The 25514-nt window shown below is 49.6% G+C and overlaps 1 long non-coding RNA gene and 1 pseudogene across 1 annotated transcript; both read right to left on the reverse strand.

The window, feature by feature from the left end:
* Nucleotides 1–9451: 9451 nt before the first annotated feature.
* Nucleotides 9452–25514, reverse strand: part of LOC144119904 (uncharacterized) — a 47194-nt pseudogene continuing 31131 nt past the window's right edge.
* LOC144118827 (uncharacterized) lies at nucleotides 10382–15695 on the reverse strand. Its single transcript, XR_013312158.1, has 3 exons — nucleotides 15608–15695; nucleotides 13566–13592; nucleotides 10382–10524 (listed from the first exon to the last, which is right to left on the reverse strand). It is a non-coding gene; the product is annotated as an uncharacterized LOC144118827 (long non-coding RNA).

Consider the following 25514-nt stretch of genomic DNA (forward strand, 5'->3'; position numbering starts at 1 on the left):
AAGGAGGAGGAGGAGGAGTAGGAGGAGGAGGTTGAGATGATTTTATAGCGAGAGCATTACTGGCCGCGAACTCGCTATTTCGCCGTGGCGGTGCTCCGCGGTAGCACATGACGCCACAACGTGCGCCTAGATGCGGATATTTCTCTCTCGCTCCCTAGTCACTATTGCGCATGCGCCACTAGTAGCACCGAGCCACAGGTGTTCCGCCGCTGCGCAGCGCTGCGCCTATCCTCAAAATCCAACTTTCAATTTTCGGCCTTCTCTTTCGTCTTTCCCTCCCTCCTTTATCCCTTCCTTTACAGCGTGGTTCGGGTGTTCACCCAGATGTGTGAGACGGTTATTGAGCCATTTCGTTTCCTCAAAAACAAACAAAACAAGGGAACCGACGGCGTTCATAGAGTTCCTTGGCGTTGACAACTTTGTTAAGGCCGTTCATTTTCACGAAAGGAAAGGCGCACAACCGGCTCCGTCGGTCAGTGGAGACCTCAATCTCGATTTCATGTACATGGCGTTGGTGTCCAACTGCAAAAGCCTGCCTGGATCGCGTTCCGCACACTGGATAGGCAGCGCGCCCTCCCTGCCACCCTGTCAGGTGGCATGCAGTTAATGGTAGATCGCGAGAGATTGGTCACCAAATGAACGCTGCGGCCTAGCTATTGCTGCGCTGCCGCATGTCAGCCACAACGCAGCCAGCGCTAATGCATGCAGGTCACATCTCTCTCTCACTACCGCCACATGTATCAAAGCACGAAAAAGGCGTCCGCGTATGCAGGGAGCCAATTATGCACCCTTCCTTTGCTCAAAAGCCATCGCCGTCTGGAACATTGTCAACGCCAACGCCAATGAACACAGTGAACGCCGACATCTTATGCTTTGTATATCCTGGATTAGCTGAGCTAATCAACATCAATTTTCGTGCCTTAGACCACTTGGCCACAAAACAGCGCGGACTAACACACCTCCTTTTTTTTTTAGCACACGACCAACCTCGCCGACGACACCGACTTTTCTGCGAGACGAGCTCCTTAACGCTGTCGCGGTAAGAAAAAAGCAAAAAAGGGTGAAAGGAAGGAAATATGAGGATGCACCAAGTAGCTAACTATGCGTTCTCTGTTTTACTGGACATAAAAGCTATTTACAAGAATGACTGCGAAATAATAATATCGTGTAGCAATATCTGTCAGTGTTCCTTCGCAGATTGTTGTCCATCTCTTTTCCACCACTCCTCACAAACTCTGGAGGATCGCCAGGAAGACCAGCCAGTCTTGATATACCAGGCGCTTGCCATCGTCATGAGAGGCATCTCCTTTATGCTGACTGTAAGTGATTCATTGCCTCTGTGGCACACTAATACGCACGAACTACACACTCATGAGCGCCCAATGCTAGAATGAGCGAAGGCATTCAGACAGCCCGTGCCTGGTCACCGTGCGGCCCACGATCCGGCCGACAGCCTCATCCGCTCCGATCCTTGCGGGCCACAGAGTCGCACTGTGAGGCAGCACTGCGGGCAGCCATCGCTCGACGGGGAAGGCGTCCAGCCGTTTGCTCAACACCTGCAGCGACCGCGACGGAGGCCTCACCACGCCGTCCGGGCCGGACAGCACCCGCCGCGCTGAAGACAGCAGACCGCCGGACGGGAGGCTGTGCGGCGTCGTAAGAACGATGATGCAACCGCAGCCAAAGCAATTCACATGCACTGTCGTGCGATGCAATTTGGCATAATTATTAAGCAACCCTTTAGCTTTCTTGTTGGCCCTTTCATAGCCTCGAATGTTCTCATGTGTAGCAGTCCGCAAGAGACTGCAATACACGAAAAGTGGAATAAACGCAATTTACTCTCAATCAGGTGGAATTTCTCATGTGGTCACCCTTTCGCGCCACCACTCTCATATTCCAAAACGGACCAGCATGCCCAAGTATCTACTCTGGCAACTTTTCATTGCCAATTTTTTTTACTTCGTTCTGTGCACTGTATATTTTTAGCCCAGGATTTTTTGCGCTGCCATCAGAGTCCTGACTGTTCAAAAGACGCACCCTTCGTCTTCGTACTTGAGCTGCCTGGCGAAGAAGATGACGTCACCCAATGCGGCGGGGTCTGCCCTGACCGCGTTGTCCGGTACACTGCCATGTACACCTACCGACACCCAGGCGAGCACCAGTCCCTCGGTCTCCAGGAGGTATTGGAAGTAGCTGCTGCGCACCAGGCCGGAGCTCAGGCTGGACACGCACGTCGGCCTGAGGATGGAAGTCAGTTTTTTATTGTTCAGAATGTCCCCAAAGGCCCTCACTGCGAGGGCACCTTACCAATGAGGGCCGCTGTAGGTAATCCGAGTGTTTTCGGGGTGTTAGCGGAGGGAGGGGACAGCACGTACATAGAAAATAGTTGTGTGCCGTCTGGTCGTGTCTGGGCCGACGAGCCCACTTTCAGGGCTACACAAGTGGTTATGTGTATGTATTTCTGCGTACAGCACAGCCTTCCATCTATTGTATTGAGGGATACGGGAGTGAGAGGTGAGACCAACGCTTGGGATTTTCGGACATCGTCCGTTCGCAAGCAGAAAAGGAATTCGAATGGTTTATGGTTTATGGTTGCTTAACGTCCCAACGCGACTCAGGCTATGAGGGACGCCTTAGTGGAGGGCTCCGGAAATTTCGACCACCTGGGGTTCTTTAACGTGCAATGACATCGCAGCGCACGCGGGCCTCTAGAATTTCGCCTCCATCGAAATTCGACCGCCGCGGCCGGGATCGAACCCGCGCCTTTCGGGTCAGAAGCAGAGTGCCATAACCACTTAGCTAACTCGGTGGCTTACGGATTCGAATGTTCTCAGAGAACATACATAAGTTTGTTGCACACTCAAGTGCATCTCTCAGCGACAGCTGCACGTGTGACTTTATCACGGGTAGAAAATGTACTTCCCTCCCACTGAACAGCAACTACAAACACTATCGTCTGTTCTCAACACTCCTTGCAAAGCATCCTTCCAGCTTCTCATTAACGCCTCGCCTCACCCGAATCGGCGTTGCGATCGGACAAGGTGTCTTCCATTATCCATTTTAATTCGGTCGCACAAATATAGGGAAATTGCTCGCTTGCCTGACTCCCGGCAGGTCAGCTGGATCCTGGGGCGAGAGGATGTCCCTCCTGTTGCCCTGCCTCCCCGTGTGTCAGTCGCCCCTTCGTTCCAATCCTCGCTTTTTCTCTCTTCCCTGTCACATGCTTCTTGGTGTGAATGACAAACGCAGGTGAGCTGAAGCACATTACTATTCACCGTTCTTACATCCTCAGACCGTTCAGTGCACGGAATCTTGTCTTTCGGCTTGCGCAGACCTCGGCGCAGCATACTACGTGATCGACTCGCGACGCTCCTCACTGGCCGGCCCTTTCGCGTCGTACCCCTCCCTTACCATGCTCTAAGCTCTGTCTATCCAACATTGTATATAGTCTTTAAGCCTACTGCTTCTCACTCGAAAATACATCGTTTATACCGACTGTATATGCCAGACATCAGAGCCATACAGAGGAACTTCCTTCTCGACGATCTCCACTAAGACCTCTTTGCGGTCCTGGACACTCTCTCTCCCTCCTCCGTTAAGGTGGTATTGGTACCTGGCCACTCTGGAATTGTATAGGTAATGAGCTGACGCGATAGCTTGCCTGCGACACTACCCGCCGGGCGTCTGCGATTCCCTGGCCATGCCCCACCCACCACGGAGTATGCATTACGCTACCGGCGGGCCACACGTCATACTATACAAAGGCCTAAGAAAGTTCCTATATGCCGTTCTCCTCCTCCCCCCCCCCCCCCGCCATCTTTACGTGGACACTTCCAGGGCCCATCTTCTGCGTTAAATCCAGCCCAATAATGTCATTACCCTTGCCCGTTTCCGTCCTTATCGCCTCCACGCGATCTCTCCTGCCCTTAAGCCAACCGCGAATGCTGTCTTTACCAGTGTATAGCGGCAACTCAATCCCCTCACATCCCTTATCCTTCCCCTCCCACTTGGGCAGTTGGCTCGGGTCGGACCGCCTGGACGACCGGCGCGCCCTTGTACTCAAGGCTTAACATATCGCAAGCTCTTGATTTGTTGCCGCAATTAAAGTTTCACACATACAGAGACAAACAATTTGAAGGATGTCGAAACTGAGGACTCCCGAGTGCTAGCCGAAGAGAGTATGTGCAGCGGAGAGGGAGTGACGGGTAGTGTACAGCTATTACGTGTTCAGCTGTTCGCCTAGCAGTGCACCCAAAGGGCCTAGAAGTTTAGCGTGTAGGCTTCATGAGGGGGACAACTGGACACCCTTCCCCCCTCCATGCATAAAGCCTACACTTCCTGATGCAAGGCTCAAAGGCGCGGAATTCATTAAAAAAAAAACAGTAAATGACAGTGTTTACAAAAACCGCACGAAAAGGGTATTAAGTCTCAGAATTCCACGCTCCGACTTTTAGAGGCATTAATAGGCAAACACCTTACATTTTTCTTTTTAAAGGTGCCCTGCTATGTGAAATAACCATTTGGTCTTTCTAGGTTCTATGCATAGTGTGGTACACTACGATGCCTAACGCCAAAGAGATCGCCGAAATCGCAATACTTAATATTTTAATCTTCTCCAGAACTACTCGTTTCTAGGCGATGGTGTCGAAATATAGCAGTGACTTTTGGTAGCGGAAATGAGCTGGAAGCCAGATTGGGCCATGCCTTTTTGAATGGTTGGGAATTCATATAGTTCATATAGAACTCAGTCCTTTATATCCGGGAAACGTATCCGGAACGTGATGTCTCCGAGTGCTGAAATCTTTTTCGCACGGTGAAAAATGGAAAAGTAGTAGTTAAAGCAAACAAAACTAATAAAAATAACGATAGGGGCGCCACTTTTTAGCTGGCTTCAAACTTTCGAGGAGGCGAGCGCTGCTGTTTAAACCGCACCGAAAAGGCAGCGATAAGAAACGGCTATCGACGCACCTTGGCCAAAAATGTCAAAACAAAATTCGGACAAGAGGCGAGGCTTGAGAAGGGTGGTCCTGATGTTAGCCATCCAGTGCTACCCACAGAAAAAAAAAGGGGAGCTTCTTCAGCTGAATCAGTCGCCAACAACGATGGTCGTCGCCCTGCACTGTCTGTAGCACGTACGCGAAGGGACGGTGGCGTTAAAATGCGCGGCTCTGTTGCGCCCTGGCAAGGCTACAATTGCATGCAAGCTTCCGCTACGCGTTTCCAATGTGTGGATCTGATGGGTATTGCCCAATTTCATTACTACCCGGGTGAGTGAAATAAGCGAGTGAGACGCGGTTTCGTCTGATCTGACGTTGATCTTCCTAGCTAGAATAACTTTCGTTTGAACCCACCGATTTCCGTAATTCTTTTGAGGAATTATTTTTGAAGAAACATAAGGAATCCATTTAACCCAAAAAAATCAGCTCTTGGAAGAACGTAGCAGTGCTGCTTCAACCCTCCCCTTTCGGGATAGACCCAAACTTGTCGCAACGCATATGAAATGTTCCCGTGACAGGGACACGAATTTCTTAAAGCAGCGCAGAAAAGCGAAGCACTGCGTCGGCTACGCATTCTCGGCAGCTTACTTGGCCTTCGGAGCAACTAAGCACGGCGTCCAGGCGTCTCCCCGGTCGGCGCGGCCCGCGTAGTACAGCGAGTGGCCGTCGAAGCCAGCGGCCACCGACGACCGCGGGTGGTGGGCTTCGGCGACCGTCAGCCAGTGCACTGTGAGGGCAAGACAAGCGCAGAGCTGTCGACTTTTCACGGGTGCGTCGGCTGCGGTTAGCTGTTTACGAAACGTGGTCGCCACAGCGCCTGACAGGTAGCGCCATCAGAGGCAGGGACAAAGCCATGCATGGCCACACATTTCACACACCGACTACGTCATACAACTGTACTAGACTAGTTAAAGAGCATTTAGTCAAAGTTACAAGGCGCACCTTCTTTTTAAAGTCGTAGGTCATCCGTCACGTCGTTTTGATTTCTTGTTTTTGGAGAAAAAGTAAGCAACTGTAAACCTTCTACAGCCATTTAAAGGTGTTAAAAGGGCAGGTTAGTTCCTATCGCAGCACATCCTGGGACGGTATCTCTTCGTACGTCTAGCGGGCCTGCTCCAAAATGGTTTCGAGTTATTTTGTTCAACAAATTCCTTAAGACTAGCTCTCTGCCTGCGGGGCAGAGAGCTAGTGTTGTAAATTACAGGCCCATTTCCTACACTTGTATCTGTTGTAGAAATTTAGTTTTCTGACCAAACCGCTCGAATGAAATAAATTCTTCGCCGAATCCCAACATTGTTTTTCTGGTGGCCGTTCATGTACAACGCAGGTGAATTCACTCATGACCATTTTCCCTACCTTCGACAGCCGGGAGTGGGTTGACATGCTTATTCTTGGATTTCAAAAAGGCCTTCATCGCATTTCCCCATGTCGTGTTACTTCATAAGCTATCGTTTCTTGGCGTAACAGGCGAAGCATTTCCCTGGATTAAAGATTATTTTGGAGGATGCAAGCCACGACTCTTGATCAACGGCCCCTTTTCTGACATAGCAGCAGTCACTTCTGGTGTTCCACAGGGATATGTGTTAGGGAATTTGCCGTTCTTAATATATGTCAATGACAGTGAAAAATGTTTTTTACCAGGAGTGGTTGCACTCGGATGATTGTGTTTTGTACCACTCAATTAAAGCCCCATGTGACAGAGATAATCCCCATCAAAACTTGTACCGAATTCAACGCCGCTGTGAAAACTTAAACATGATTTTGTGGTGGTAGGTCCACATTTATTGGGCATCCCTGTAGCCGCGGCTGGTGAGCCGGCGGAGCGGGATGTTGACGTGGCTGGCTGGGTCGGTTGCCCAAAATCATTCTGAACTGCGCGAGCCAGGTCGCGCTTCAAGCTTCGTCCTCATCAGCGCCGCAGGCGATACCAGCGCCGCTACAGATGCCCCCCCCCCCCCCCCCCTAGCGCGATGCGCGATAAAGGAAAAAAACGGCATGTACAAGTTTGTACAGGTGAATCAAGTCCAGGACACGGTTAGGTTCGTGAAGGCCGCCGGGTGGGTGAAACAAACTCAGGCGGTCGAGCCTGGCTGCCTCGTAGAGGGCGAGGGGAGCCAGAAGATGAGGATGACGGAAGCACAAGGCGGGAAAAGTCATCGAGGAATGAGAGGCGAGCTAGGCATTCTTCAGTCAGACAGCCTACGGGTGGGGCCGGTGGTTGTGGGGCAGTTTTGCGCTGGCTCAGTTGGTGCGGACGAAGATATAGCGTGGGGAAGACATAGAAGTGGAGCCGATGCCTCGGCCGCGGGCAATGGCGAAACAGCGGCGGACGGCGCCTAGCGTGAGGTCTGCGGCGTGAGGCACGTGCTGCCTTGTTAGGTAGTAGTAGAAACGGGCGACAGGGTGTACCGGATGGCTGCAAAAGTAAGCTCACCGTGGCGTTTGGACCGGTTGTTGGGGGCACAAGAAGCAAATCCGGGGAGTATTTGTAGGAATGGGAAGGATACGGTAGGGCGGAGTCCATAGAAGGTGTTGAATTGGGCACGCTGCAATGCATCGCAAGCATGCCACCACCTGCTGAGGCTGTCTCATCTGTCACGGAGGCACAGGCACTGGAAAAGGCGCCAGGTGGGCAGGGATGTGCGGCAGGCGTTTCAGGTGGCGCGTTAGGCGCGACAAGGCCCTGGGGAGGCGTCCATGCGTGCCGCGCGACAGGAAGGGCAGTTGAGCTCACTGTGGTGGGGCTTGAGGTAGCAGGCGAATGTGGGACTAGAGGAGAGTCCAGGCCCGGGTCGAGAGAGGGTGCTGCTGGTGATGGCCGAAGGGTAGGCGCCACAGCTGGGAAGCAGGGCTGGACAGGAGGCGCCGTGGGACGGGAGATCACAGGTGGATGGCCGTCCATAGGGGCCGGTGGAGCAAACTTGAGAGAGATCGGGGTGTAGTTTGAGGCAGCTGGTTGAGAAGGTTGGCAAGAGATTGGCGCGTCCTCGCGTGGCACTTGCCGAACCGTGAGTGGGAGCTGATTCGGTGGCGGCAATAGTCGACACACCGGTGTGGGGAGCAGCCCCGGTGCATAAGCTGGCGGAGGGAAAACCGAAGGAGCTCGGGTCGAGAATGCGGCCAGGGGCGGTGAGTCGAGTGACGCCGCAGCTTCCGAGTCCGGAACAGGAGCGCAGAGAGTCGGCGGGAGCTCCAAGCCAAAATATGCCGTCAAGCCCTTCGTGAAATCGGCGTATATGTCGGGACCGGAAGGCGGCAACCGCAGCTGCGCCAGGAGACCTGGTGGTAGTTCACGGCTGGCGTGCTGATAGCGCAGCAGCTGGCTGGACACGTTGTGAACATGAAAGTGCGAGTCCAGCAGCGCCAGCCACAAAACGGGGTCCCTGGCATAAAACGCGGGCAGGCCGGGCAGCCAAGGAAGGAAGGGGCGTTGATACGGCTGAAGGAGCTCACCGGATGTGATGGTTAGTGCGTACATGGCGATGAAAAACAGCCGAAATCCTGGTGCGAACAGTGGGCGTGCAGAGGCAAGGTCAAGTGGAGGGACAGGACGAGCAGGAGCGCAGAGCCGCTGGGAGCGGCGTTGCGTGCGTCGGAGCTGTCGTCCTACTATACGTGTCGCTACTATACGTGTTACTACTATATGTGTCGGATTATCTATTAACCAACCGGGTTTTATCTAAAACGACAGGATATAAATATATCTCGTAGTTTATTTTTCGATTGACATGACCTGGAGAAAACAGGTTGAGTTCATTGCTGCAAAGGCTTCAAGGTTATTATGCTGTTTAAAAAGGAATTCCCAGGATGCCCCTCAGAGAGTTAAGCAAATGTTATAATTCACTAATATCAGGCCTATATGGAGTATGCCTCCGCAATTTTGGATCCTCGTGTTGGAACCCATTGTGCTACGCTGGAACGCGTTCAAAATCGTGCAGCGCGGTTTGTAACTAACAAGTATTGTTTTAATATTTGTAGTAGCTATATCAAAAAGGAGCTCAATTGGGACTCACCAGCGGAGCGCCGATTGTGAATTAGTTAGGAATTTCTATACTACGTCTGTTGCAACAAAATCTGTATTAATCCTAAAACTTATTTGCTTCCGCCGCATTTCCATCCAGAAGGTGCGACGGCGAATGGAAAATACAAGATACAAAATGCTGCAGTGTTTTGAAGCGCTCCTTTTTTCCGCGTGTCATCAGTGAATGGAACAAGCTGCCCCATCGCGTTGTGGAATGCCAGTCCGAAGCTTTGTTCGGAGCGCTGTTGTCGGACTTGTTACGTGCTCAGTTGCTATTTCCTGTTTTTTTATTTCGTGCATTTTTTTATCAAAAATTTGACGAGTGTAAATGCACAGGTAAATAGGTAGCAACATTATTGGTTCATGAAGGAACCAAGTGAGGGAGGGGGGGGGGGGGAGAGGAAGCAGCACGACGATGGGCTCTCGGGCCGCTCTAGATGGCCGGGCACTGTTGTGCTTCGGCGACCCCTCGGGCCCAGCCCACTGTCCGAAGCTGTATCTCCGGCAGCGAGCTGTGCAGAGCAGCCTCCCATGGCTCCTGTTGTGCCGACCCTTGCCACGGGGGCTTGGGTATGTTAGGGCAGTTCAGAAAGACGTGATGAAAGTCGGCTCTGTTGCTAGGACACAAGTGGCAGCGAGGAGAGGTTTCACCGCGGGTTTTAATTGACAGAAGGAAACGTGTCGTGACTGTGGCCATTTGCAGCCTGCGCCAGAAAGCCTGGTGACTTTTTGGAAGAGATTTATGCGGTGGAGGGTATATATTAGGCGGGAATTTCTATAAAACAGAGTGAGGTCGTGATAAATCGATTCGTGACACCGCGAGACGAAGGCAGGTCGCTCGCAGCCCGGTTGACGAGTGCTCAGGCTTGGGTGTGAGCGGCCGTGTTGCCTGGGTGTAAATGGGTGTAAAAGCACAGTGGAGCTTTTTTTCCGCCATTCATTGTATCTTGTACACATGGTTAGCCCATGCCGTATGTCCGACTTATGTATATACGTATTCCCCCTGCGAATATGCCTTCATGACGCTGCAGGAAATGTAACTAACTAAATAAATTAATAGAATTCTGGATGCTGTGTACCAGCCAAGTTCAGCAAATGCGCTACGCGATTAATCGACGACCGCCTAAGCGTGCCTCATGAATGGCTTGAAGATCGAATGAATAAAGCATATTTCAACAAGCTCACACATGTAGTGCAGCGTGACTCAGCAGTGCGTTGGCAGGTGCTATGCACTGCTCGTCAAGCAAGCTCATAGGAGGATTAAACAAAGCAGATCCTTCTTAGCACGGTAAGGTAGCCAGGGGAACCATTGAACTCTCGACGTATGCGCTCACGTACATTTAGCGGGAATTTCCGGCTCCTCTTCAGTGGCATTCGCATCGTCCCACCAGTTGTCCGCCACGCCCAAGATCTCGCCGCGTAGCGCTTCGCTAGTATTGAAGGTCGGCAGAAGCTCCGTCACATTGACTGTCTCGTAGAATTCACGCCGCTCGGGCTCTTCGTAAGCTGAAAAAGAACCGCGGTTATTGGCATTGTTCCTCGCAAAGTTGCGCGCAAGTGCACAAGTGCGCCTACTGATTGCGCAGTGCATTATAGAAATTTATCATAAATTGCACATCTCCAATCAAATTGTTTTTAAAAATTTTTGGTTGGAGCACCCCAACTTCCGAGACGTCTACCTCCAGTTATTGAGCACCAACGGACTGGCTCGATCATTCTACGGCCTGCCCAAAGTCTACAAATCGGGGATCCCTTTGCGCCCGATTAGGAACTGCCGGTGTTCCCCCCTTCGCTCGTTGCCGGAATACCTTCACAAACTCATATCTCCAATCGCAGGAAAAACAGCGACCAATATCCAACATTCCAGTCACTTCATCGAACTTGTGTCCAAAGCCACCCTCGAGGCCGACGAATGCCTTGACTCCTTCGACGTGGTATCCCTTTTCACAAACATCGCCGTGAAGTTTGCGGTGACCACTACCCGAGACGCCCTACAACGCGACGACACTAAGCGTACGAACCCCGCTGAGTGTAAATGATGTGTGCCACCTCCTGGAGCTGTGCCTATCAAACACATACTTTTCGTCAAATGGGGAATTTTGCCGACAAGTGAAAGGAACACCAATGGGAGCATCCATCTCTGTTGTCATGGCCAATTTAACCATGGGACACGTCGAACAACGAGCTCTCAACTCATTCCACCCGAAACCAAAAATTTTCCTCAGGTATGTCGACGACTGCTTCGCCGTCATCAAAAGATCTGAGATTCAGAATTTCCTTTCTCATTTAAACTCCGTAGAACCTGATATTCAGTTCACGCGAGAGGTGGAACCAGAAAACTCCCTGCCGTTTTTGGACGTCCTCGTGTCCCGAAACCACAGTACCCTTCAATCCTACGTATACCGCAAACCAACTCACTCAGGCCGGTATCTCCACTTCTCTTCGAACCACCCGACAGCCCATAAAGCATCAGTGGTGAAGACGTTGTTCAGAATAGTTGAGACATAGTGCAGCGCACAACTTGAGAGAAAAAAGAACAACGCACGATTTCAAAGAAGCCATCATGAACGGCCACCCAAAAGACTTTATTCAAAAAATCATTCGACGTCAAAAACACGACAACATGCGCCAAGAAATCAACGCACAAAGACCAACGACACCACCAAAAACCGTCACTTTACCTTATATCGGATGTGTCAGCGAAACCATCGCCCGAATTCTGAAAAAAGGGGGTCTCCAGGTTGCGCACAAGCCCACAAACACTGTTGCGCTTTGTTTACCTGTTCCCAAAGACCGGCCGCGGAGAGAAAGAGCCCAAGGCATTGTATAAAAAATTTCTTGCGCCGACTACGACACAAGCTACATCGGCGAAACCAAAAATTTCAAAGAAAGGATTCGGCAACATAAGAACGACGTCCGCAACTTCGCAAGAGAGCGCAATCCAGTAGCCGAACATTCCGAGGACTCAGACCATAGAATCAACTTCGAAGAAACCCGCATCCTCGGAAGCGAAACGAATTACCACAAAAGGCCCCTCCTGGAATCCTGGCAAATCCAAACCACCCCGAACAACATCAACCGCACAGAAGGAAACCTGCCCCCAGTATATGCCTAGGGACTTCGCTCTTCAACTCAACGAAAAAAAGTCGCCCTTGACCGCCTCCCCACAGTGCGACAACGTGACTAACAGCGTTAACCTTCCCTTCCTCCCCCTCTCTTACGCCTTTCGCATCGCAGCTCTCGTTCCTTGGACCCCCTCCTCCCCTCCATACCTAAAGATGCTAGCTACTGCCATCAGTCACCCCTGATGAAGGAGCCGAGTCGTCTTGGAAACGTTGAGTGAATTTTAAAAAAAATTTGGTTGGAGATGTGCAGGATATTATAAGTCTTCAGACCCTACCAGATAGGCACATCTGTCAAAATGCTTAGTTTTCATTACAGAAGTTTTCTTAATAAGCAAACCCTCGAACACGGGGTCGCTAAAAGACTCGAGGGGCTCACAGCACGCCGCGCGACATGCGGATTAACTTCAGTCCCTCCTAGCCCTAGTCTCTTCCACAATTTAACTTCTAAAAATGAAATTAAGCGTGTGCATGTAATTAAAGCTGTTCGTACCACCCCGGTTTTCCAATATCGCAGTGACTGGCGACCCCTTTGGTTTGTATCTAGGATCGAGCAGTCTTAGACGGCGCCAGTAGAAGGAGGTATATCAGTTAGCGGCTTCTGTATCCGTCATTACTTTTGAGGTGCCTCCGAAGTCCTCACCTCACGTTAGTGATGTTCAGGACACAGTGACTACGGAGGGCTGTACTTTCAGATACTTACATTTATAAAGAAAAATATATACATTACGATACAAATATTTTCAACACAAGGCTAGTGCGCTCACTGAGCATAGCAAGTGGGACCACTCAGGTCTCAGACGCGGGATCAGGGCGTCGCCTCAGCCAGGACTGACGCTCGAAGCTCGCGCCTCGGCCCTCGTGGGCGCCTTTTCCGCCTCGTTATTACGCTAATCTTTAGCTACGTAATCGGCATACTGGCGCCTGGGAACTGACAGCGCGGACCACCATCTGCTGTTTGTGGGTTTCAAGGTAACCAACCCATGTGTGCTGGAGGTGTGGGGATCGTTGGACAAATGCCTTCGGTGTGAAAAAGCTAAGGAATACGCGCCATGTCGATTTAACTTTCCGAACACCTAAACGATAAGTTGGGACCGGGGCCGAAGGAGTCGACCTCGCGACATCAGCAACACGTTTTATGTTCTTGGCCGCTTGGGTCCTTAAGGGGGTTACCACTCCATTTTCTTTCGCTATAATCTGCGGCCACAAGAGAACCGTTCCTCTCAAAAAGACTTGTTCTTCGCGCCAACCGCCTTATATATCTCAGAACCTAAAAAGACAAGGAAGGAAGTATATAAACTGAGAGAGCGCTTATCCACTCAAAGGTCTAACTCACTTAGAAACTGCGGCAAATCGAGCACCGTTTCGTTGATTCCATACAGACCTCAGTACAAATTATAGAATAGACTTTCTAAATGTTCTCACCTCGTAGTCCAATGAAGCTCGGGTTTTCTGCGGGCATTTGAAAAGAAATTCAATTAGGGAAGTGAAAAATGGTGATTATTTATGGTCCTAAATCTAATCACTTAAATAGGAGAATTTGTGACTCAAGCTAAAACAGTTGATCTCTGCAGAACCACGAAGTGTTCTTTGGTAAAACAAGAGCTTCAGAAAGCGTCCATACACACGTGTGCTTTCGTCTTTCAATTCAGAAATTTACTTGAACATGAGAAATTGTCTTGTGCACAAACTTATGCTTTCCATTTTTTACTGCTATTATGAAAGAGATTGGGACGTTTCCGGCCAAATATTTTTGGGCGTCGCTGTTACAAGCCACCCGTTCTTAAAAACTGCGCTCTGTTGATGATCGCGGTATTAATAATTCTTTCTTGGAACACATTCCCGGCATATCATTTAGCGCTACACGTAATATAAGCTTCGAATACGGTGTACCTGAGCTGTAATGGAAGTTTCATTCGGGTTTGCACTAATTTACACTCTTCCCATGTTTCGTCGCTGGCAAAGAGAACGCCATGCGTCCCTCTAGCTTCGGGATCTTCCCACTCTTTAGCGGGTGCTAAGAGTGAAGTGCAATGAAAGGAGGATAAAAAAACGGCCACGATGATATAACGACTTCATTCAAGTTCAGCTTCTGTTCTTTTCGTATTTCGTCATCAGCCCAAGCGACAGCCCCCCCCCCCTCCCCCCCCCCGTCCGCTATCGCCGGCGGGACAGGCGATAACTGTAGAACGATACTCAAGGAAAATACCCGTTATGCCACATTCTCCATAGCATCTGTCGGCTACTGAGAGAAGTAATTAAGGGAGGACACTGATCTTCAAAAATGTTTAACGGCGAAGTCACAAATATGAAAACTTCAGGGAAGATGTATTTTTGTGCGCTCATTTGAAATATATCACTCGAGAAACACCTATGAAGAAAAAGCCTGCGCTGCCGTTTCCGAAGTGGCATCTTCATAACCCCATAACTAACCCCATAACTAAACTTCTATGATAGGCGGGATAACTGTACCTTATTGCATTCAGTACAGCCAATAGAAACCAATGGCATGCGTTTTAGTTTGGTTGGTTTATGGGGGTTTAACGTCCCGAAGCGACTCATTTTATGAGAGACGCCGTAGTGAAGGGCTCCGGAAATTTCGACCACCTGGGGTTATTTAACAAGCACTGACATTGCACAGCACAAGGGCCTCTAGAATTTCGCCTCCGTTGAAATTCGACCGCCGCGGCCGGGATCAAACCCGCGTCTTTCGGGCCAGCAGCCGAGCGCCATAACCACTCAGCCACCGCGGCGTCTCCGGCATGCGTTTTAATCAGTTCCCTGTAAAAAGTTTCTTAAAAGCTCGTCACAGTAACTTGCATAGTATACTACATACATATGAGTGTTCAAGGAAGTGGTTTACATGGAATAATGATATACAGAATCAGCGCCCGAAAATACAGGTTCCCTGAAAATTTCATTATTTTCACTTCATTAATAAATTTCTTTTGTAGCGTGAACTACACTGGCCGAGGTTGAGCAGTTTCGCGTGGCTCCTGAAGAGCCGTGCTCCGCATGCGCGAGGAGCAGTGACGTCTCACGGCGCACAGCTGGCGCGCCGGAGCCGCCGCCGCCGCGCACGCCTCTCCAGTCTGCGCATTCCAGAGGAGTGTCATCATGGACCCGGCAGACGCACTGGCGCCGGCGCGTGCACAGCTGTGTGCCTCCGTTGCGCAGTAGCCAAATTTGAGGCTGCGCCGAAACCGCTTGATAGCGCCTCTCATTTCGTGCGCATGCGCAAAGGTATCAGTGGGGGTATACATATAGCGGGGCGTTTGTCAGTGTGGTATAGCCATCGAGAAGGAGAGCGAAATTGCTGCTCAGCGGCTCAGCGTAGGTCACGCTACGTATATCTTGGCAAAGCCGAGGTAAGCCACTGCTAATTTTTTTCTAAGACCAGTGTCCCCCCTTGCGGTCAGTTCCGAGAAACCAGAGAGGAGTCGGCTCGACAGAGTGCGTCCACTCACTGATGCTTTCGAGGAAGAAGAAGACAGCGGTCACCACGATGGCGGGACACACCAGCAGTCCGCAGATGGTGTTGATGAAACTGTTGCAGTTGCGGGACAGAGCAGCATCGCCAGGGTCCCTGCATATATAGGCGGTGCCATGGCGTTGCAGTCAGGCCGCTTAGCACTTATGAGTGGACCCCTCAACGCCTTCCAGGCGGATGCATACAACATCCGGAAGGTGCGTGGGTGAAGTTCGTTAAAGAGAGGAGGCGAGCTTTTGGACATTAGAAGCGAGGCGAGAGCGATGAACTGCGTACAGCCTGGCCAGGAAAACATTGGCCTGAGGGAGGAGGAGCGAGTCCCAAGGAGAGGTGGGCAATTGACCTCAAAAATCTGGACCTCACCTCAACCTAAAAAATATCCCGACCTCACTCAACCTCAACCTCATCAGTTGAGGTTGAAGTCTCCTTATACGCCCTCACCTCACTTCTCCTGAGGCCACTGCTGACCTCGCTCAGGCTCACCTCAACCTCAAAGTTTGAGGTGGAGGTCGGCTGCTCGATTTCATCAAACAAACGAAAAACAAAAAAAGCGAGTAAGAAGTTTTTCAGTTGAAAATAATTCTGAGAATCCTGTGAGACAGGAAAGCCAAAATGATGATGGTATTATTTAATAAGGGGTGTACAGACACTATTGATGTGCACGCAGTAGGAGAAGCTTATAATCTGGGATGAACCCTCCCAGAGTATATGGCCTCCGGGCAGGGGTGTCCCATACGCGTTTACCACCAGTACGCCTGTGAGTACTTTACCAGTGTCAGTATTCAGCAACCTGCTTCGTGTATACTTGTTCGTATTGGAAGCCTCCCGCTCATTCAAGCACGAACAGGCAATTGACAAATACAGACCTTCTACACCATCTACCAAAAATTGGGGGGAGGGAGGTATTCACGATACTCTTTTCAGGTTCGAGAATAATCGCCGAATATAAAGAAGGTGGTCGTCAATGTACTTTCCAATGCGACGGTTATGCAGATGCATATCAGTATATTTCGATTTTCTAGCTCTACCCGGCATAGCGAGAATGCTCCTTCCTCTGTATGTTGCCTTCGAGAACACTTAACAAGCTGCGACTGTAGTACATCAACAGAGGCACGTTGTATTTATGTCTTTGTAGAACCGAGCGGCTTCTTTTATCAAAGCGAAAGCATTAGATGGTTCACTTTCAAGGTCATATCCGCAAAAAAGTGTCCACAAGAAACGGCGCCATGTGACGTCACGAGCCGACGAGTCACGCGACGAAGATGACCACGTCACGCAATTAATAAATGGTAATTAACATAATTAGGTAGCGCTAAGACTAATTATTATAATTAGTGATGACATCATATGGGTGTGACGTCATACCAGGTCACGTGACAGCGATTTAATATACCATCAAACCTAGTCACGTGACGACGCTGTAATATGACATCACACCTACTCACATGACAACGATGTAATTTCTCATCATACCAGGCTCGCATCCACCCCCTTCCACCCGCATTTCAAGATCCATATGGATCCCACATTAATACACATGCGCGCATTACTCATTACAAAGAGTGCCCGCAACCCGGTTCACATTAATTACACTCGGGTTGTCCAGCAGGTAAACGCGCAAGTTCTCATGTATGACATACTACAAAGATCATGCAACGACACATGCCTTTGACTCTCGAGCTGATGGCGATGATGATGATGCTAACAGCGTATCCTTATGAGCCCGGGAAGTCTGATATACCGCTACCAAATTAAAAGTTGCCAGAATATTGATTAAATATTGCACATTACCCAGCAACCGAAGACAATTATTGTGCGGGAACATAGGAATACCTGCCGCTAATAATTAAGGATGATGATGTTGAGGTTTCTGGGATGTCAAGGCCCTCCCCCGTTTCCGCCGCTTCCCTCCAGGTGGCGATGGTAATGGTTTTGAAATCATGGGAATTCATGGGATCTCCCATGACTCGGTGATCCCGCGGCAATTTGAAAGAAAAGGCTGGATTACGTTTTCGAATACTGTGCCAGCTATTAAAATCACACGGGTCAAAACAGCTGGCCTAGAGTGGGCTGCGTGAACCGCTGTCTGTGTCAAGAGCACCATGGCTCTCCGCTCAGATTTCTTCGCAGCGAAATTTTGTTCCGAGTCTCCCCCCCCCCCCTCCCTCCAACCCACCCCCCACTTCGAGAGAAAAAAAAGACTCCTATATACTCATACGCATCTACAGAATTCTGCGCACCATTTCGTCAACGAGTCTGAGAGAAGCTCCTTTAAGCCAATCACTTGTTTTCCTCAAAACTGAACTAATCAATGGTGCGCCAGTATCCTAGACGTTTTTTACCCACGTGCACCGCGCGATCATTGTGCGAAGCCTTTTAAAGTGAACGATGCGTCTCTGCACAATAGTTAAAGGAAAGATAACGTGTAGTGCCTGGTCTTCTACAAGGCAGGCCGAAACCTAACTGATCCCATAAGAGAAAAGGAAAAGAAAAAGAGTATGATTTGAAACATACAAACAAAAATCGCACACTACAAACAGAAACGAACAAGAGTGTGCCCCATTAAACGTCATATTCTAAGGTTTGAAACAGCGACTCAGCGGCACAGCGCGAGTATGTAATCAGTTCTATTCACACATCTTCATTAAAGAAAGGAGAAGGAATCGGCTACCAGATCATCATACATTCATTATAGTGTTGAATTTTTTACCGCTATAACACTGCTATACTGCTACGGTCGGCCAGCGCTGCGGTGTTTCGACATAACATGTGAATTTCCTAGAAGGAACAAAGAACCGGAGACCAAAGAGAGGTTGTCCAGAAGGATAAAAAAGTGAAATATTTTCATCTGCTTGCATTGCGGAACGGGAATATACAGAAGTAGTGCGAGATTCCTAAGGAGAAATCACCGATCAAAAGCTTCGACGGTGTTATACAGGTTTTTCTGGCTTCGTGCTTTTTTAATCAAATCAGCATGTGCATGCTCTTGTTATTAACCGCCTGAATCACATTCTCTCGCCTGTGCTGACTGCTCCATTTCGGTTAAGTCCCCGTGTAACTCACAGTAGGATCCCCTTTATTCGACTGCAAGGCAAGAGCCATGACGTCAGCGCCGGCAACAAGCATGTACACGAAGCAGTCTTGCTTGGGGCCATCCGCGCTGCGACGAATATATTGCGTGCTCGTTGGACTGAATTTATTTGTTCGCGGCATCGAACAAAGCTACCACGGGTCAACGTGAGATACGTGCTTTTCGCGCTCCCGGGAGTTTAAGTAGACCGACAGGCAACTACGGCTGCTACGCCAGCGTGGGGGAGGGGAAGGTGAGGGGGGAGTAGCATTCCGTGACAGCAGCACTCCGACCAGGAAGACCAGAGGGGTGCATCTTCCTGTAGGCTCGGACTGAACGGACATTACGGCGCAGCACGGAAAGCTAAGAGGGAACTGTGGCATCCGGTTGCCCAAACAGGAGAAACCGACAACCAAGCGTCATTGCATGAAAACTGCAGTGGTGCGGTGACACTCCGCTTCGGAAGCGGCACTCGTAGGGATAAGACGTGGGAATGCAAAAACTCTCGACCTCAAAATTCCGACCTCAGTGAATGACGACCTCACTCAACCTCAAACTTACGCGTGAGGTCTGATTTGCTGATCTCACTAACAAAATTTCGAGCCATCACCGACCTCACCTCATGACGTGAGGTTGAGGTAATTTTGAGGTTGAGGTCGACCTCATGAGGTTGCCCGCCTCAGGTCCCAAGCATTGAAGTGAAACGATATGCGTACGCAGATGCGACGTGGTTGCGCTATAGTATTGCGCAGTGCATGTTCCGGGATAGGTTGCATACTTGTTTAGGTCTCTTAATGCCCACAAAACACATATTTTTTAAGGCACCCTGAAAGTTTCAGAACGCCATTAGGAAACGCCGCCAGAGAGAGAGAGCTAGCTTTTGCACCAGACAAGCGCTGTGCTTTCCAACAGGTTGTCACGTTGTCGAACTGATGCACGATGTCAATTACAAAGGCGTTACATGCATGATGTTGAAGAAAATAATAGTATTCGGTTGCTCTTTGGAGTACTGAAACTGATAATGCACTATAAATGCTATAGTCCCTCCTACCACCACCCCTCCCTCCCCCTTCCTCTTGTGACGTCTCACGAAAGTACAGATCCGAGCAAGGGATACTTTGTGAACAAAATAGTTTGCTCTGAGCTTCTCTGCGTTTCGGCATGTTTCGGATGTATTGAATCGGGACAAGCTCACATGTTTCGGTATCTGGCGGAAGTTGTCCGCACTGTTCAGGCGCACACACATGCTGCGATGATCTGGGAGGGCCAACAACATTGAGCCAGGAAACGAACACCAGCTGACATTGTCGCCAGCTCCCAATGGCAGTCGAAATTCCTGGGAGCTGGCCGCATAACTGCGCCAAAGTCGGCTTGCACATGAAAGCACTCGCCTCGGCTTCTGTGTGCAAGGATTAACGTTCAGCGTCTCTCCACTGCTGCGTGTTAAACGTCAACATCAGAGCTCGTATTAGCGTCAGCAGCGTCTGCAGATTTCAGACAGTTCGTGCCTTCGAACAGAATTTGATTCAGCACGCACTTAATTCCTGAAGCATGATATCACGCGCAGTCAACGCACAAACAGAATGAAACACTCCCATGTGAAGTTGTGGCATGACGGCATGCTTACCAATCGGCTGAAAGGGAAACAAGAGGGATAGGGGTAAGAGAGCACCTAAAACAAAATGGCGTGTTCGATATTTATTCCTTTGATGTAGACGACTTCATCGTAAGCAGAGCTACAAAGGTGAGTTATGAACCACGCCCGCCGTATCGACGTTAGAGGGGCATCTAGATTTATTTAAAAATCAAGGGGGGCACTTTGTTGACCTAAAGTGCGGTGGGGCGAAAGCCCTTAGCGCTATGTTGATGCTTGCGTCACTGACGTGCGGTGAAGATGTTGATTAAGTACCCAATTTTTTGTGAATCTTAAATGCTGGAGACACTGGAGGGCATTTGGGAGGCATCCGTCTGATTCGACGCCTTTCCGCAAACATTATCTAGAGTCCTAGACAAGGAGAACTATATATGTGCTGGCAGGAATTAGCGTATAGTCGTCGACAATAAAGAAAAAATAAGGAAGTGGTGTAGTCGTTAGCATGCTCAGCTGAGGAACGGAAGGATGGTGCTTCGAATCCCATCGTGACCTAATATCTATTTTCCTATAGAGTTGCTGAAGAGCGTGACATCACGCGGACAGGTGTCATGATCGCGAGTATGAGTCATTTAAGGCTTTCACTTTAAAATTTCATAAAACCGTTACTCTGTTTCAAGTGGCTCTCTTCCAGTTCCGGTCTTTCATTTGTATATAGGCCGTTTAAAAAAACTTCCCCCAAAAAGCTGCAGCCACGTCATGAAACCGAGAGTCGACACTTGTAGATTTATGCAGAAATGTTAACATTCATCAACCACTGAAATTTTCTGTCCAGTCTTTAGGTAAATTTCAAATAGGTCATTTGAAATACAATGAGGTAAGCCTGCGTTGCACGATTTCCTTGGACATTATATCAATACTCAGGCAAAATAACTTCGATGCATGTGTGGTGAATGAGTTGAAAACATACGGTTCAGCATTGCGACTTTCAGCTTCCTGAGTTCAAAAGTTTCATGCCAATCTCGACAGTGTAACACTTGCTTGGAATTCAAGAGCAGCAGAACTGAGCAAAAAATAGGCTGTAAAGGGCAGCTTGCCCGCAGCCTTTCAAAGGAGCCTCATTTGCTTCGAGTCATAAACTAAAGAATTTCGCTGCTTTCGTTCCGGTCTATATTTAACGTAACCTCGCGCATCAAAATAAATTCAAAAACCGAATATCCCCCATGTTTTTCCTCGCGGACACCCAGAAAATTTTTCCTGTATTTCGTTCAACCGGTTATTAGTTGCGGGTGTACCAAAATCGTTTTTTTCTCTCCTTTAGGGATTTTCTCATTATGACTGAATGAGTGGTCCATGCGGCGCCTATCTGTCATACATTTTCTTTCATGTTTGCATTAACGTATACATGTATCTTTCCAAAACTAGCCATACTTCATAAAATTTTCGGTAAATATTGCCACCGTTTGTGTGAGACAAATTTGTGACAGGGGTGTTCGCTGAACATGCCTTAGCTCGAGACCTCTCTGCGTTATCCAAAATAAATCTGTTCGTTTTATGGCTATGAAAGCTGTCGGCTATGAAGAAATATTAAAAATACAGTTAAAATATTGCCGCTATGTAATATTATAGAGCGTAAAACGACCTCAGAGTTTCGCGTCTGGTGCTCAACCATTTGAGCTACGGTTACGGTTATCCATTCTGCAGCTTTCTGGGGTATTTATGTGGAGCGTAAGCGAACCTTGAGAGTGTTCACCAGCGTCACACTCGCCATAGCGGCGGACGTAGTACTGCCACGAGCAGTATGAGCAGGAACACAGGAGTGCGTGGCAGACAGCCTCAAGCCCTTCCTGTGGCGATGCACGGCGGCCGCTTTTCGCAACACTGTAGAAAGGGTTCTGCTGCGTTGCCTGCTTCCGAGAAATGGAAGGACGCACCTCTCCACTCTGTTTCGGAAAGTGGCCACCAGGTATCGCCACAAGTTGCCTTCGAGGCTGATCGGGCACGTGCTCCGTGTTCCTGCTCATACTGCTCTTGATAGTGCCTCCTGTATTAGCACGAGTGCCACGTAGGAACGCAGCCGAACGGTGAGGACGGAAGTCTTCCGCGAAATTTGGAGGTCGTGGGTTTGGATACCACAGGCGGCATGTGGTTGTTTTTTCGTCTGCTTTTACTAATCTCCCATTCATGAAAAACTACAAAAAATGAGACATCCCCTAAGCTTTTTGGTTTCGCGATGGCTGCTGGCTTCCGTCATTAAGACTGAACTATAGGAATAAAAGTCCTTTGTCATTTACTGTACGCGCAGCCCGGAAGGTTTAGAGTTTTATAAAGCATTCAGACATTCGAACATTCAAATCGAGATATTCATTCAGGGATAACTGGCATTATTATTCTTGTAGGGCACGACTGCACCAACTCTTCACCGTCTCGCGCTTCATGGAATTTACGCGCGGACAGCCGAAAAATGCTGTGGAGTGCACTTACCAGGTCGCAGTGCTAGAGAAACAGATCAGAAGCGTTCGTGGTACAATCAAGCGACTCTTACATGATCGTATCGCACAGCGTCCGCTCTTTCAGGCCCGAAACATAGGACGTTGGCCTACATGCGTTTTCGGTCAGCACATAAATGAGAGCGCAATGCTGTGCAATGTGTCTACTGGAGTCACAGTTTCGCGAACCTCCAACGCGGGTCTGATCTTCAGTCCGAACAACTTGGCGGCAGCATTTGGTTGCCCAGCTCGCATCTTCAATTGGACGTGGATTCTACTGTTTATTTTTTTTCGACACGGCTGTGTCGACCGTGCTGATGTGTGCAAGATTTTGATGTCGCACACGCCCGCTCTGTTAATATAGTTGTCGCTTTCCTTTGTGTCGTTAAGTTACTATGCGAAAGTTGTGGCTGGCTGCATTACCATCAGAAATACGAAGATTCGATTCCTGCTGATTTCATGTGCAGGCACCCGAGATGAATACGACTGAAAGACCTGATTACTTTGCGTTCACAGCCCGGCATGCGAACCACGTCAGTAAACTGTTCGTGATCTGGCAATATCTGCGGGCGCAAAAAAGACGAGTTTAAATCCTTTCAGCAGACGACAAAAGCTGTCCTTAGTATCGATGCATGGCAAAAGACAGCAGCGGCTGATAAGTATGCCAGCGAGGGGGCCGCTAATTGTGTTCCTTTCAAGAAAGAGGTCCCAGCGTTTCGCCATATTGGACACTAGGCTGTGGGCAACAGTTTCCAACAGGAGAGGGTTGAGGCGCAAAACTGCTCCACGTTCTCCCCACCAGCGAAAAGCCAGCTGGCCCTGGTGGACGTGAAAAGGTGAATTGGTAGATAAGCTACGAAAGCTATCTTGCGTCAAGGAGGCATTAAAGCCGTGTGGCGGGTAATTAGAAGGAATATATTTATATGTTCTTACCTTCGAGGCTCTCTTCACCTTGTGTAATAGAAAAATAAAGAAAACGAAGAGTTAAAATTCCACGCTTGTGCTGTATGTCATCAGTACAGTAGAGCGATGCGCAATGCCAATGCGTGCTAAGTGTGACAACGCGCTGCGCGTCTCCGGAGGCTCGCTATTACCAGCGGCATCTTCCCTTTGTGCACGGGACCCTGAAGACGCTTGACCAAGAAGCTCTATGGCACCAGGAATCGTCGGGTGTCGGAGGCCAATGTTCATTAGGGATCCGAATGCCGACAGCCTGGCCCTCATTTTTATTCTCACGCCAACAGTCATTCAACTGGTCCCCCAAAAGGGACAGAGGCGCCGGCAGAAGGGGAAAGAGACCCAAGCCGACGGGATGTCCTGTGAAGACGGAAAAGTCCGCAGGTGCCGGTGCTGCGAGGACAGCGGAGGAGACGCTCCAGCCTGGAAAGAGGGATCGCCTGAATGCAAGGGAAGACCCGAGGGAAGCTAGTCACTGGGGAGACGAGCAAAACCCGAGACGACACCGCTGGGACGTCGGTCCTCCGCCCCTCAAGCGCCCAAGCCACTGGGGAGAAGCGGAGCCTCAGCAAACGAACAAGGTCAACTCAACCGCTTCCCTCCATTCCTTCTGACGAAGAGTGCGGCGCCAACGCAGTGGCATGTAATCTTGGGCACCCCAGCCTGTCAGCGTGGGAATGAAGACGAGGGACTGGTGCTCGGCATTTGGACCTTTAATGAGCATTAGCCATCGACATCCGACAATTCCTGGCGCCATACAGTCTCTTGCTCTAGCGCCTCCGGGGTGCCTCAAAGGGAAGATGCTGCCGGAGATAGCAGCCATCCGGAAACGCGCAGCGCGCTATCACATAAGGGTATGGAAGCACTCATGTTTCCTTTCTGTCAGCGCCATACCACACTGACTAATCTGTGCCCAGTGGTTATGGGACGTAAAAGGTATGCAAAAAATTGAGAGGGGAGGCCCATTGGATTGATGCGGAGGAAATGCGAGAGCATTCTTTTTTACCTTTTCTTCCTTTGTGCTATCGTTCTGCAGCCTGGAGAAAGAACTGTACCAGGAGGACCGCTACCGCTACTTGTAACTTCTCCAAGTCGGTATCTTGATTAAAACCCATTCACTATCACCTGTCATTAAATTGTCCTTGCCAAGTTGCCATCATTGGTGTTTCATTAGAGCCGGTATTTCATTGTAGCCGGTGCGTTATTATAGCCAGTGTTTCGTTCTAGCCGCTGTTATAGCAGGAGGCAGGGAAGCGCGAACTCTAAGCAGCACCTGCCACGTTTGACAGGTGCAGTGTTCTCATAGATACCGACGGCGGAAAGTTGTGTCCGTCAGGGACCTCCTAAGTTTCGCATGAAAAACCTCATTTCAACTGCACTGACGCCAGTATCGGGTCGACATTAGTTATGATGTACAGAGTCGTTTCGACGACGCAAACATAACACGCCAGCTGGGTGGAAGAGAAAGGAAACGAACTAACCTGCAGGAGGGAGGAATGGAACAACAGGGTGGCAGAAGTAAAATTTGAGTGACGGGGAGTCAGCGGTGATGCTTGCATGCTCTCTGGTTAGTTGGCCACTTTGGCCGAGCTGTTATGATTATCCCTGTATAAACGTGATTGATATATGCTTAGGTTGGTGGTATCCCTATACAGCACGCCAGGGAGTCCACTTCTAACTCCGTGGTGTGTGCCATAAGGAATTCCTGTGAATTTTTCTGTTTGCAATTTGTGCCTTCTGATTCGAAGCGAATTTGCTTGTGCTTACTCCCAGCATA

The sequence above is a fragment of the Amblyomma americanum genome, chromosome 2, assembly GCF_052857255.1.
Source record: "Amblyomma americanum isolate KBUSLIRL-KWMA chromosome 2, ASM5285725v1, whole genome shotgun sequence".
Classification (NCBI taxonomy): domain Eukaryota; kingdom Metazoa; phylum Arthropoda; class Arachnida; order Ixodida; family Ixodidae; genus Amblyomma; species Amblyomma americanum.